General features: G+C 38.5%; 1 pseudogene; it reads right to left on the reverse strand.

The window, feature by feature from the left end:
- Positions 1-231: 231 nt before the first annotated feature.
- LOC118596731 lies at positions 232-623 on the reverse strand (annotated as a pseudogene).
- Positions 624-11,870: the final 11,247 nt, after the last annotated feature.

Below are 11,870 nucleotides of genomic sequence, written 5' to 3' on the forward strand. Positions count from 1 at the left end.
ATTGCCAAGACTCTTGAGTCTAAGACTCTAACTTGTGTTGTAAGTCATTTATTTTGATAAGAGCTTGAATTTTGAGTTTAGTTTCTCAGCCCTAAGGCTTCTTGAGAGATTTTTCACAGAACACACACCAAGGCTTTAGGTTATTTATGTGTACCCAGAGCTGGGCAATTCTTTCTCTGAGTTCAGTGTTCTCTGTTCTTATTTGCTTGTGGTTGGTAGGATTAGGATTTATTAAGATGTGTCCTGACGTGGGTGTTGTGGCTTGCCCATAGTTCTGTTGATATATAAAGCCTTTAGATTCTTCCAGTTCTTGAGCCATAATACCAAGAAACTGAAATGGATGTTGTAGACTAGTTCATCACCTGCCATCTTCACATAACCAATCACATAGAGCCTTCTTCAAAAGAACTTGATTATGGACTTTAGACTTTTAACTTTGGCCACTGTGTTTTCATTGTATGACACCAGGAAAGGGAAGTTACCAGCTCTGTTTAGGCCTAGGCCCAGAATTTATGGGATTTGCTTGATCAGAGACCAGAAGCAATAAAGACATCATATTTCTTGGCCATCTTTAGGACCAATTTCTTGTTCTTATTGAGCTTCCTCAGTTCCATAACTACGAGAAATTATTTGTGAGAACAATTTGAGCATCTTTGAAAAGTCCTGTAATTCTTCTTCTTTGTGCGTCAGAAGTTTTAATGAAAACTGCTGCTAATGAAAAGGGTCCTAAAATACAAGGGAGACAATTCTCATGTCTCCAAAGGAAGAATGTTATGGTTTAAAAAAAAAATCTACACTAAAGCACTGTCACTAAATCTGGGAGTGGTAGCACACACCAAGCACTCAGGAGGTAGAGGTTGGAGGATCTTCATGAGTTCAAGACAACCCTGGTCTATAGAGTGAGATTCTGTCTCAAAAATGATAAAGAAATGGATATAGTCCTTCTCTTCCAACCATCTTTCCCTCAATCATCATCTTATCCCAGTTCCCAACACTAATAGGCATTTCTTGGGAACTCACAGGCCACCCTAGTCAGCTAAGCAGGTAGGTGAGATTCAGAGCTTAACTCTCTCTTCTTTCCACCAAAATCAATCCTCCAGTCTCATCCCCAGCTCTGTAGCAGACTACTTGTTGTGGCTTCTCCTCACTTTCTGCCCACATTTGCAGGAGATTAAGCAGATTCTGGTAGAATTCTTCTTTCTTCCCTCCAGTAAACCCCTCATTTCCTAGCCAGCCCATTCCCATTCCTAAGTGTCAGCTCCTAATACCTATAAATCCATTTTACCCAGAACTCCACTGGCCACACCTATTAGGACCCCAGAAGAATATCCTACCAGGCAATACAGAGCCACAACACCCTCCTAAGAACCAGAGAGGGCAAAAGAAACCAAGGAAGAAAACACCCACCCAACAAAGACAAAACCAAATATCAACACCAACAACTACTACAACCATCCCAAATCAAGATGCCTAGATGCTGGTGAAAAAACACAATAACAGCCAGGAAAATGTATTATCCATCAATCCTACTAAGAATTGAAACATAGCACAAGACAAGGTCCTTAAAATATGATAGAGGTCTTTAAAGAAGAAATGAATGGATCCCTTAAAGTAATTATGAAACACAAACAAACAAGGAAGGAAATTAATAAAACGTTTAAGAGCTGAAAATGGAAATAAAATCAATAGAGAAAACCCAACAGAGGGAATCCTGGAAATGAAACATTTAGAAACTTGTATAGGAACTACAGAGACAGGCTGCATCACTATAGTGCAAGAGATAGAAGAGAGACTCTCAGGCATTGAAGATACAATAGAAGTAATGGATACATGGGTCAAAGAAAAATGTTAAATCTAAAAAAAACTCCTGGCACAAAACTTTCAAGAACCTGGGACTCTATGAAAAGAACAAACCTAAGAATAATAGAAATAGATAAAGAAAAAGGAACTCAGGTCAAAGGCGCAGAAAATATTTTCAATAGTAATCATAGGAGAAAATGCCTATCAAGGTACATGAAGCATACAGGACACCGAAAAACTGTGCCAGGAAGGATTCCTGGCACATAATAATCAAAACACTGAAAGTACTAAACAAAGAAATAATATTAAAAGCTGCAAGGTAAAAAGACTATGTAATGTGTAAAGGCAGACCTATTAGAATAACATCTGACTTCTCAATGGATACTCTAAAAGCCAGTAGGGCCTGTACAGATAGATGTACTACAGACACTTAAAGACCACAGATGCCAGCCCAGATTACTATATCCAGAAAAACTTGCACAGCATAGATGGAAAAAATAAGATATTCCATGATAAAGCCAAATTTAAACAATATCTACAAATCCAATCCTACAGAAGGAAAACTCCAACCTAAAAAGGTTAACTACAATCTTGAAAATATAGGAAATAATATCATATTGGCAAAACCAGAAGAAGAGAAGTACACATACATAGTCTTTCTCACTTTCTCTTTCTCCTTCTCTCTCTCTTTCTCTCTCTAACACACACACTTACTAGCACACAGACCCACCACCACCACCACCACCACCACCAAAGTAACAAGAATCAACAATCATTTGTCATTGATATCTCTCAATGTCAATGGTCTCCACTCCCTATTTTTTTTTTTTTTAAAGCTAACAGAATGACTCTGGAAACAGGATCTATCCTTCTGCTGCATCTCAATATCAAGGATAGATATTATTATCTACTCTGGGCATGCAGACTACCCTTAAGAGTAGTTTATGAATCTAAGAACACATATAAAAGATCATCCACCATGACCAAGTAGGCTTCATCCCAGAGATGAAAAGATGGTTCAATACATGAGAGTCAGCAAATGTAATCCATCATGTAAAAAAACTGAAAGGAAAAAAAAAAAAAAACATGATCATCTCATTAGATGCAGAAAATGCCTTTGACAAAATCAATACCTCTTTATAATAAAAGTATGAGAGAGATTAGAGATATGAGGGACATCATACCTCAACATAATAAAGGCACTTTACAGAAAACCCATAACCAACATCAACTTAAATGGAGAAAAATCTCAAAGCATTTCCACTGAAAGCAGGAACAAGACAATGTTGTTCACTCTTTCCAGACCAATTCAGTATAGCACTTGGGTTTTAGCTACAGCAATAGACAACAAAAGGAGATCAAAGGGATACAAATTGCACAGGAAGAAGTCAAATTATCTTTATTTGCAGATGATATGATAATATACATAAGTGACCCTAAAAATTCCACTGGGAAACTCCTACAACTGATACACACTTTTAACAAAGTAGGACTCAAAATTAATTCACAAAAACCAGTAGCCCTCCTATTTACAAATGACAAATGTTCTAAGAAAGAAATCAGGGAAATGAAACATTTCACAGTGGCCTCAAATTATATAAAATATCTAGGGGTATCGTTTACCAAGTGAGTGAAAGACTTGTATACTAAAAAATTCAAGTCAGTGGAGAAAGAAATTGAAGGAACTCTCAGAAGATGGAAAGATTTCCCATGTTCATATATTGGTAGCATTAACAAAGTAAAAATGGCCATCTTACCAAAAACAATCTACAGATTCAATGCAATCTCATCAAAATTCCACACAATTCTTCAAAGATCTTGAAAGGATAATTTTCAGTTTTATATGGAAGCACATCCCCCCCCCCCACACACATGATAGTTCCCCCCCACCCCAAATTCTGATCAATAAAATACTGCTGGAGGTATTAACATTCATGATTTCAAGTTGTGTTATAAAGCTATCGTAATAAAAGTAGCATGGTATTTGCACAGAAACAGATACATTATTCAGAGAATTGAGTTGAAGAACCAGACATAAATTCACACATACATGGCCATCCGATTTTTTATTTAAAAAAAGCCAGAAATATACACTGGCAAAAAGACAGCATCTCCAACAAATGGTGCTGGTCAAAGTAGATGTCTTCACATAGAATAATTCATATAGACCCATACTTATCACCCTGAACAAAACTCAAGTCCAAGTGGATCAAATACCTCAGCATAAAACAAGATACACTAAATCTAATAGAAGAGAAAGTGAGAAATAGCCTTGAATTCATTGGCACATGAAAAGACTTTCTAAATAAACACCATTAGCACAGGCAATAAGATCAATAATTAATAAATGGGACCTCATGAATCTGTGATGATTCTGCATGGCAGGCAGCAAACAGCATCATTTGGACTAAGCAGCAGCCTATATAATGGGGAATTTTTTTTTTTTTTTGCCAACTACATGTATGACATAGGGTTAATGTTCCAAAATATACAAAGAACTCAAAAAACTGGATATCAAGTAAACAAATAACTCAATTAAAATGGATTATATATCGAAACAGAGAATTCTCAAAGAGGAAACAGAAATGGCTGAGAAACACTTAAATGTTCACAGGTTTAACTCAGTAGGACACTAAAATAAAGCCATGAATATGGGGACAAAATTGAAAGGAAGAAAAGGGGTTGGCAAGGGTTGGGTAAGGAGAGAATAATCAGAATGTCTTATGCACATGTATGAAATTGCTTAAGAACAAAATTTATTGGTAGAAAAACAAACTCACACTATAAGAAAATCTTTCTTATGGTCAGTAGGGGAGGAATAGATTTAAGTGAGAAAAAAGATGTCAAACCAATAACTGTCCTAGCACTGTTTCATTTTCTGTGATAAAATATCCTAACAGGCCATTTAGGAGGGAAAGCAGCTTATTTAAGCTAATAATTTCAGGTTATAGTCCATTGTTATGAGCAAATCAAGGGAGGAAATTAAAGCATCTGATTCACGCTTCAAAGCAGAGAGGAAATAAAGGTAGGGATCCTTGCTTGCTTGCTTGTGCAGCAACTATTATACAGTGTAAGGCCAATCCCAAGAAATGGTGCCACCCATGTTCAGGGTGAGTCTTTACACCTCAATTAACAATCAAGACAGTTGCTGACAGATATTCCTATAGGCAAACCCATCCAGATCATTCCTCACTGAGATTCTCTTCTAGCTGAGACTGTGTCAACATTTAAAACTAACATGGAAAAAAACCTATCTTCATGCTCTAAGGCATTACATAAAAATAATAAGCCAGAATTGAACAGAAATATAGTGGTGATAAATAGAAAATAAAAAAACAGTAGAGTCAATAAAGTAAAAAATCAAGTTTTAGAAAATAGCAAGAAATTTGACAATGCTTATCTAGACATATTAAACAAAAGTAAGTGAACATAACTGAGATGGAAAAATAATTATATTAATACTGATCTTACAGAAATTAAGAGCCATAAAAATATACCGGTAGCAGTTTAGATGGTGTGAATGAGGCGAACAGATTCTTAGGAGTACTTAAGGAATCGAAACCGACTTAAGCAAAATAGACTCATTACAACTAAATGGATGAAATTTTACATCAGAAACCTTCCAAAGAGGACACCCTGGAGCTAGACAAATGGCTCAATAGCTAAAAATAGTGGCTGCTCTTCCAGAGGATCTGGGTTCTATTATAGTCCCTTGTAACCTCAGTTCCAGGAAATCTGATGCCTTCTTCTGGCTTCCACATGTACAAGTTACACATGTGGTGGAAGACATACATGCAGATAAAATTCCAATACATATACAATAAAACAACAACAACAAAATAAATCCAGGGCCTGATGCCTGCAGGTCTTCCCTATCAAACATTTAAAGAATTAAAATTACTCCTCTTGAAACTTTCCCAAAGAGTGTAAAGTGGAGGAATATGTCACGCTACATTGTTTGGGTCAATATTACCTTATTAGTAGAGCTATGCTAAGACACTGCAATAAGATAAAATTAATTCTTTTTGAATAAATATGAAAATATAATCTATACAATTCAAGCAAACCAAGTCTAATTAATAGGAAAGGCTTGCACATTGTGACCTGGAGGGTTCGTTTCAGCAATGACAGGGTATTTCAACTTGAAAAAAAAAATCACTGTAATGAGACACATGGAGAGAACTCTTATAATCAGTGTGAACCATCTAGAACAGTCATTTATTGAAATTTGACATGTTTTCACAATAAAAATTCAAGGTAAACTAAGAGAATGTACTGTCTAGTTTTGTGTGTCAACTTGATACAAGCTAGAGTCATCAGAGAGGAAGGAGCCTCAGCTGAGGAAATCTCCATGAGGTCCAGCTGTTGGGCAAAGTTTCTCATTTAGTGATCAATGGGGAGGGCTCAGCCCATGGTGGGTGGTGCCATCCCTGGGCTTTTGGTCCTGGATTCTGTAACAAGGCAGGCTGAGCAAGTCATGGGAAGCAAGCCATTAAGCAGCACCCCTCCATGGCCTCTGCATCAGCTCCTACCTCTGGGATCCTGCCCTGTTTGAGTTTCTGTTCTGACTTCTTTCAGTGATGAACAGCAATGTGAAAGTGTACACAAATAAACTCTTTCCTCCCTAACTTGCTTTTTGGTCATGGTGTTTCATTGCAGCAATAGAATCCCTGACTAAGACAAGTTGGGACCAGCATAGTGGGGGTATTATTGTGACACACATGACCATGTGTTTGGGAGGATTCTGGAAGGACTTTGGAACTTTGAGCTAGAAAGTCACTGAGTGTTGAAACCTCAGTGGAATGTTCTGTGGGAACTTGGAAGATAAGAACATTGAGAGAAGTACAGAGGATTGAGGCATGGCTTACAAAGTTTCAGAGGGAAGTATAAAGACTATTGGGACATTTGTTATTTTGAATCAAGGTTCTGTGGTTCTGGTTAGCTGTGGTTGAAGAATCAGCTGTGATTAACAAGCTATCAGAACTACTAAAGCAAAACTTTGCTTTGTTGGGATACTTGATGCTGGTCAGCTGGAGCTAAGAAATTAGTGGTGATTAAGAAGAGATTTCACTGAGGTGAAATCTTCTAGGATTTTGTTTCCTGAAAGCACAGAAAGGCTGTTTTCCAGAGGTGGCCAAGGTTATACCTCATGCTGGCAGCCAGACTTGGTAATGTGTAAGAGTCACACAGGTGGTACTGGTTTTGAAGGCATGAAGGGGTCATGGATAGCAGCTGAGGCTTGGCACCATGAAGAGAGCCTATAAGAGGCTATTGGTGAAAGTGCAGTCCAGTTGCAGAAGGGGACCCCAGCATTTTGGAGATGCCACTACCACGGATAACCACCAAGAACAGCAGCAGCAGTGGAGTGGAGCCAGCCAGAGCCTAGAAGACAAGCTGTGTGTGCTGCAGAGGGAAGAGCCTGAGAAGTGACCCAAGCCCTTTGCAGGAGTCCAGAAGATTGTGAGTAAATCCCATATATTGGACACTGAGTTTTTCATACTGTTGGAGTTTGGTTTTGCTTGGTTCAGATTGTAATGGTGCCCTGGTTCTTCTCTCTTGAAGAAAGCATTTAATTTTGATTTTTAAAGGACCCCACAGATGAAAGACTTGAACTTTTAAAAGAGATTGGATATTTTAAAAAGACTAAAATTTTAAAGATTGGGTTTGTAAAGATTGTGGGACTTTAAAAATTATTTATGATTTTAATGTGAGATCTTGGGGATGAATAAGAAGGAAGGGATGTGGCTTAATGGTGATGTGCTTGTGTGTCAAGTTGACAAGAGGTCAGGTGTACTGGCTGGTTTTGTGTCAACTTGACACAAGATAGAGTCATCAGAGAGGAAGGAGCTTCAGATGAGGAAACGCCTCCATGAGATCCAGCTCTAAGGCATTTTCTCATTTAGTGATTAATGGGGGAGTACCTAGCCCATGGTGGGTGATGCCATTCTTGGGCTGTTGGTCATGGGTGCTATAGGCTGAGCAAGTCATGGGAAGCAAGCCAGTGAGCAGCACCCTCCATGGCCTCTGCATCAGCTCCTGCCTCTGGGATCCTGCCTTGTTTGAGTTCTGTCCTAGCTTCCTTCAATGATGAACAGCAATGTGTAAGTGTAAGCCAAATAAACCCTTTCCTTCTCAACTTGCTCTTTGGTCTAGTGTTTCATCACAGCAATAGAAACACAAAGACAAAGAAGAACTTCCACACAGTATTAAAGAACTTAAGAAAGCCCTGTAACAGCATACTTAGTGATGAAAATCTGAAATCTAAGATCAGAAATATGATAAGCATGCCTTGAGGGAGAAGCTATGCATGGGGGAAGTGCCCTTGCCTGCTGCACTCTGAGGGTCACCAAAAGGAACACAACGAAGCCAAGGAAAGAAGGCCTGTCTTTCTGTCTCGATGTTGGCCACCATCACTGAGTACTGCAAAGCATAATGCCATGTCTGCTAGTGAAGGTGTATGTTCTGGATTTCCCTACACTGTTGCATAGCAGGGAGTTAAGGAGAGGTTTCATCTGGGAGACAGTAAATAGATAACTGGCACAAAATTATTCTACTAAAATGAGTTTAGATAATTTTATCTCTGTAAAAACTATCCTCTGTATTTCATTTGATTGCGTTCTCATTTTCTTGGGCTATGATCTTACTTTCAATTATCAGGAAGTTAGAAAGATGCATTTATTAAAAGGAAAAACTATTTGCCTAAATATACATATTATAATATAATGTTAATTAATGATAGCTGATTAACTGTAATAATGAATTTTATAATGCGCCATTAATAGCAAGGCATTCTTATTGATAATGGGGGTGGAGTGGGGCATAAATCTGCCAGTCAGGCTTTTACATTCTAATAATACTATCAAGGGGAGCTTCTACAAGGAACCCACACACATGGAGAACTAGCTGTCTTCGCCAGAGGCTTTGTGATCATCAAGAATAAAACCAGCCAGATTCAGACCAAGTTGAATAACCATAACATTGACTATTGTAAAAATAACAAGCGATACAATTATAGCATCCCTATTCAAAGATTATTTTTTTTCTCAGCATTTTCTTAGAGCAAAGTACAATGTGCTAGAAATACATTTCTGCAATAGAGCATTGTATAAAGGTTATTATTTTACGGGGAGAAAACCCTTTCTCAACTTTGAAATTTGTTTCTGAAGAATGAGCTCCACTTCACATTTGTACAGCAGCAGGAGACCATTATCTTGTGACAACACTTCACTGCATTGACATTATCTGTTAATTATCTTTGCCTCCACTAATTCTGATCCCGAGGAGATGGATGTCCTGGCTCTTACTGGTTGTGTGGCTGCTCTTTCTCCACAGATGAGTCTAGGAGGGAAGCAAACCTTAATGAAAGGTGGAGCTGAGGCCAAGGTTCTATTTGAGAAACATTTCTGGAGACACTGTGATCATGCAGCATGAGTCTCAACAGTCATGTGATCTGCCTCTCATGTGACCTATCTTAATTGCATTTCTCTTTTCAAAGGACTTCTGAGTGAGTTGCTGGTAGCTTTTATCTTGATTTATTCTATGTAGTGAATACACTTCACAGGCATTTAGTAAGTACTATGTCTATAGAAAGATAATGGGGTGCTTGGGGGTGGCAATAGATGGATAAAGAGGAGATCATGTGAGAAATAAGAAACAATGAGTAAGAACCCAGATAACCTTGTAAATCAACACGCATCTGCTCTGACAATGTCACCTGCTTTCCTTGGCTCTAAGCCCCTCCTCACCTTTGTCTTCCTGACTTCCTGCAGCAAGACTAAATTTCCCAACCTGTTAGTTCAGTTTTTGTGCTGTTAAGAGAGAATATACCATCTCCTTTTAACTGTTGCCTTCCAAAATGGAATACAGTTCGTATTCTATGTCCTTGGATTCAATCAAAACCCTGTCTGAAAATATTAGGGAAAAAAATGCATCTAATGAACAGGTACAGACCTTTCTTATTCACTAAATGACAGTATTTCTGTAATACATGTAGCATTTGTATTGTTTTATGCATTTAGATTTAAGGTACATAGGAGGTGGTGTACATATTATATGCAAACACTATATCATTTTAATAAGTGTCAGGAAATTTGGAATTCAGTGGGAGGAAGTGCCATTCCTGTAATCCACCCCCAACCAATAACCAATGGAAGACTGTATACTGACTGCACTCTGCTCATAAGCTGTGTTTACAGAACGAGGCATAGTTTTGGCTGCTGTTGAACAGGTCTTAAGTCCAATTAGACAGTTGTTGGTTAACCCCATATTAATGGAAGATATAAGTGCTACTATTGCAATTTTGGGGGATATCTTGACATGCGGTCATTATTGTGGTTTATAAGCATTGCATCTAGGTAGGACCATTAACTGTTTTCCTCCCTTGACAGCTTACATATCTCCTTCAGAAACTATGTGAGCTAGTCCTCAGAGAAGAGAGGGCAGATCTGGTCAGGTTCCTCCAAATCCCGTGTCTGAAGTATGTGCCATCTTAAGCAACCAAGGGCAACACCAATAGCCTGCATTGTTTTGAGGGTGTCTTGCATTTCCGGGAGAAACAGTTTGAAAGGAGGTTTCTCAAACTTGTACTGGGGTTTTTGTTAGGTAGTCTATGGTTCTTGGTGGAAACTTATCACCTCTAATAGTAGATACATTGGTATAACTTCATTTAAACTACACTCTCTCTCTCTCTCTCTCTTGAATATAATGTATGTAATTTTAGGTAAACATACAACTGTATGATTTCCTAGGACTTTTCCAAACATCCTCAATGTTATTTATCCTTCTGGCCTCCCTCTCCCTCTGGATTGACTCCTTCCCCCTCCCCAGAAAGAACACCCCTGTTCCCCCCTTTCACCTTCATTGTCCTCATTTCCTGCTATCCAGCTTCCCAGTGCTCCTTCTCCCACCAGCCCACACTATATTTTTAGTTTCCTGGTTATTCAAGTTATTCCAGGTTATATGTACTCAATCTAAGAATTTGGGGCTAGGAGCTTCAAATTGGAGAAATTTTGTGTTGTATGTCTTACTGGATGAGGATTATCTCAGCAATGCACATGGCTGAGCAAGTTATTTGTGGAAGTTGAGTCCTTTGGGCAAATGCTTGGGAGTGGTATGGCTGGGTCATGTGGTAGTTTCCATTTTAGCTTTTTGAAAAATGGCTTCCATAGTGACTAGACCAGTTTGCAGCAGCGAGTGAGGATTCATTCCCTTTTTTCTGACACCCTTAGCATTTCTTATCAGTTATTTTGTTGCTTTTAGCCATCTTGACCAAGGGAAGATGAAATCTCACAGTAGCTTTACTTTTCATCTCTCTAATTGACAAGTATGTCGAACATTTTTGAGGTATTTCTTAACCATTTTTTTTTAAAATTTCTTCTTTTGAGAACTCTCTGTTCAGATCCACAGTTTTTTTCCTTAAATTTATGTTGTTTATTTACTTCATTCTTTTTTTTTTTTGAGTCCTTTATATGTTCTAGATGTTAATCTATTGTCAGATGTATTTATTGGCAAAAATTATTTTCCACCCTGTGGGTTTCTTCTTCCATAATTGATTGTTTCCTTAGCTGTATGGAAGCTTTTTGTTTATGAGATCTCACTAATCAACTATTGGCCATAATTCTTGGCAAATTGAGTTGTATCCCAAAAGTTTTTCCTTACAACTACATCTTAGAGGTATGGCGTATGTTTTCTTCTAGAAATTTCAGGTTTCAGGTGCCTCTGCTGAATGTGCCAAGCTCTGTTGACTCCCCACAGGAAGCCTTACCTTGTTGGAGGAGGGAATGGGGGTGGGCTGGAGGGGGGAGAATGCCGGAGGGGTGGGGGAAGGGAGGAGAGGGGGATCTGTGATTGGTATGTAAAATGAATAAAAATTCCTTAATAAAAATAATTTCAGGCTGGGCGGTGGTGGTGAATGCCTGTAATCCCAGCACTCGGGAGGCAGAGGCAGGTGGATCTCTGTGAGTTCGAGGCCAGCCTGGTCTACAGAGCTAGTCCAGGACAGGCTCCAAAGCTACAGAGAAACCTTGTCTCAAAAAACAAAACAAAACAAAAATTTCAGGCTTCAATTTGAT

Source organism: Onychomys torridus, chromosome 16, assembly GCF_903995425.1.
Source record: "Onychomys torridus chromosome 16, mOncTor1.1, whole genome shotgun sequence".
Taxonomy (NCBI): Eukaryota; Metazoa; Chordata; class Mammalia; order Rodentia; family Cricetidae; genus Onychomys; species Onychomys torridus.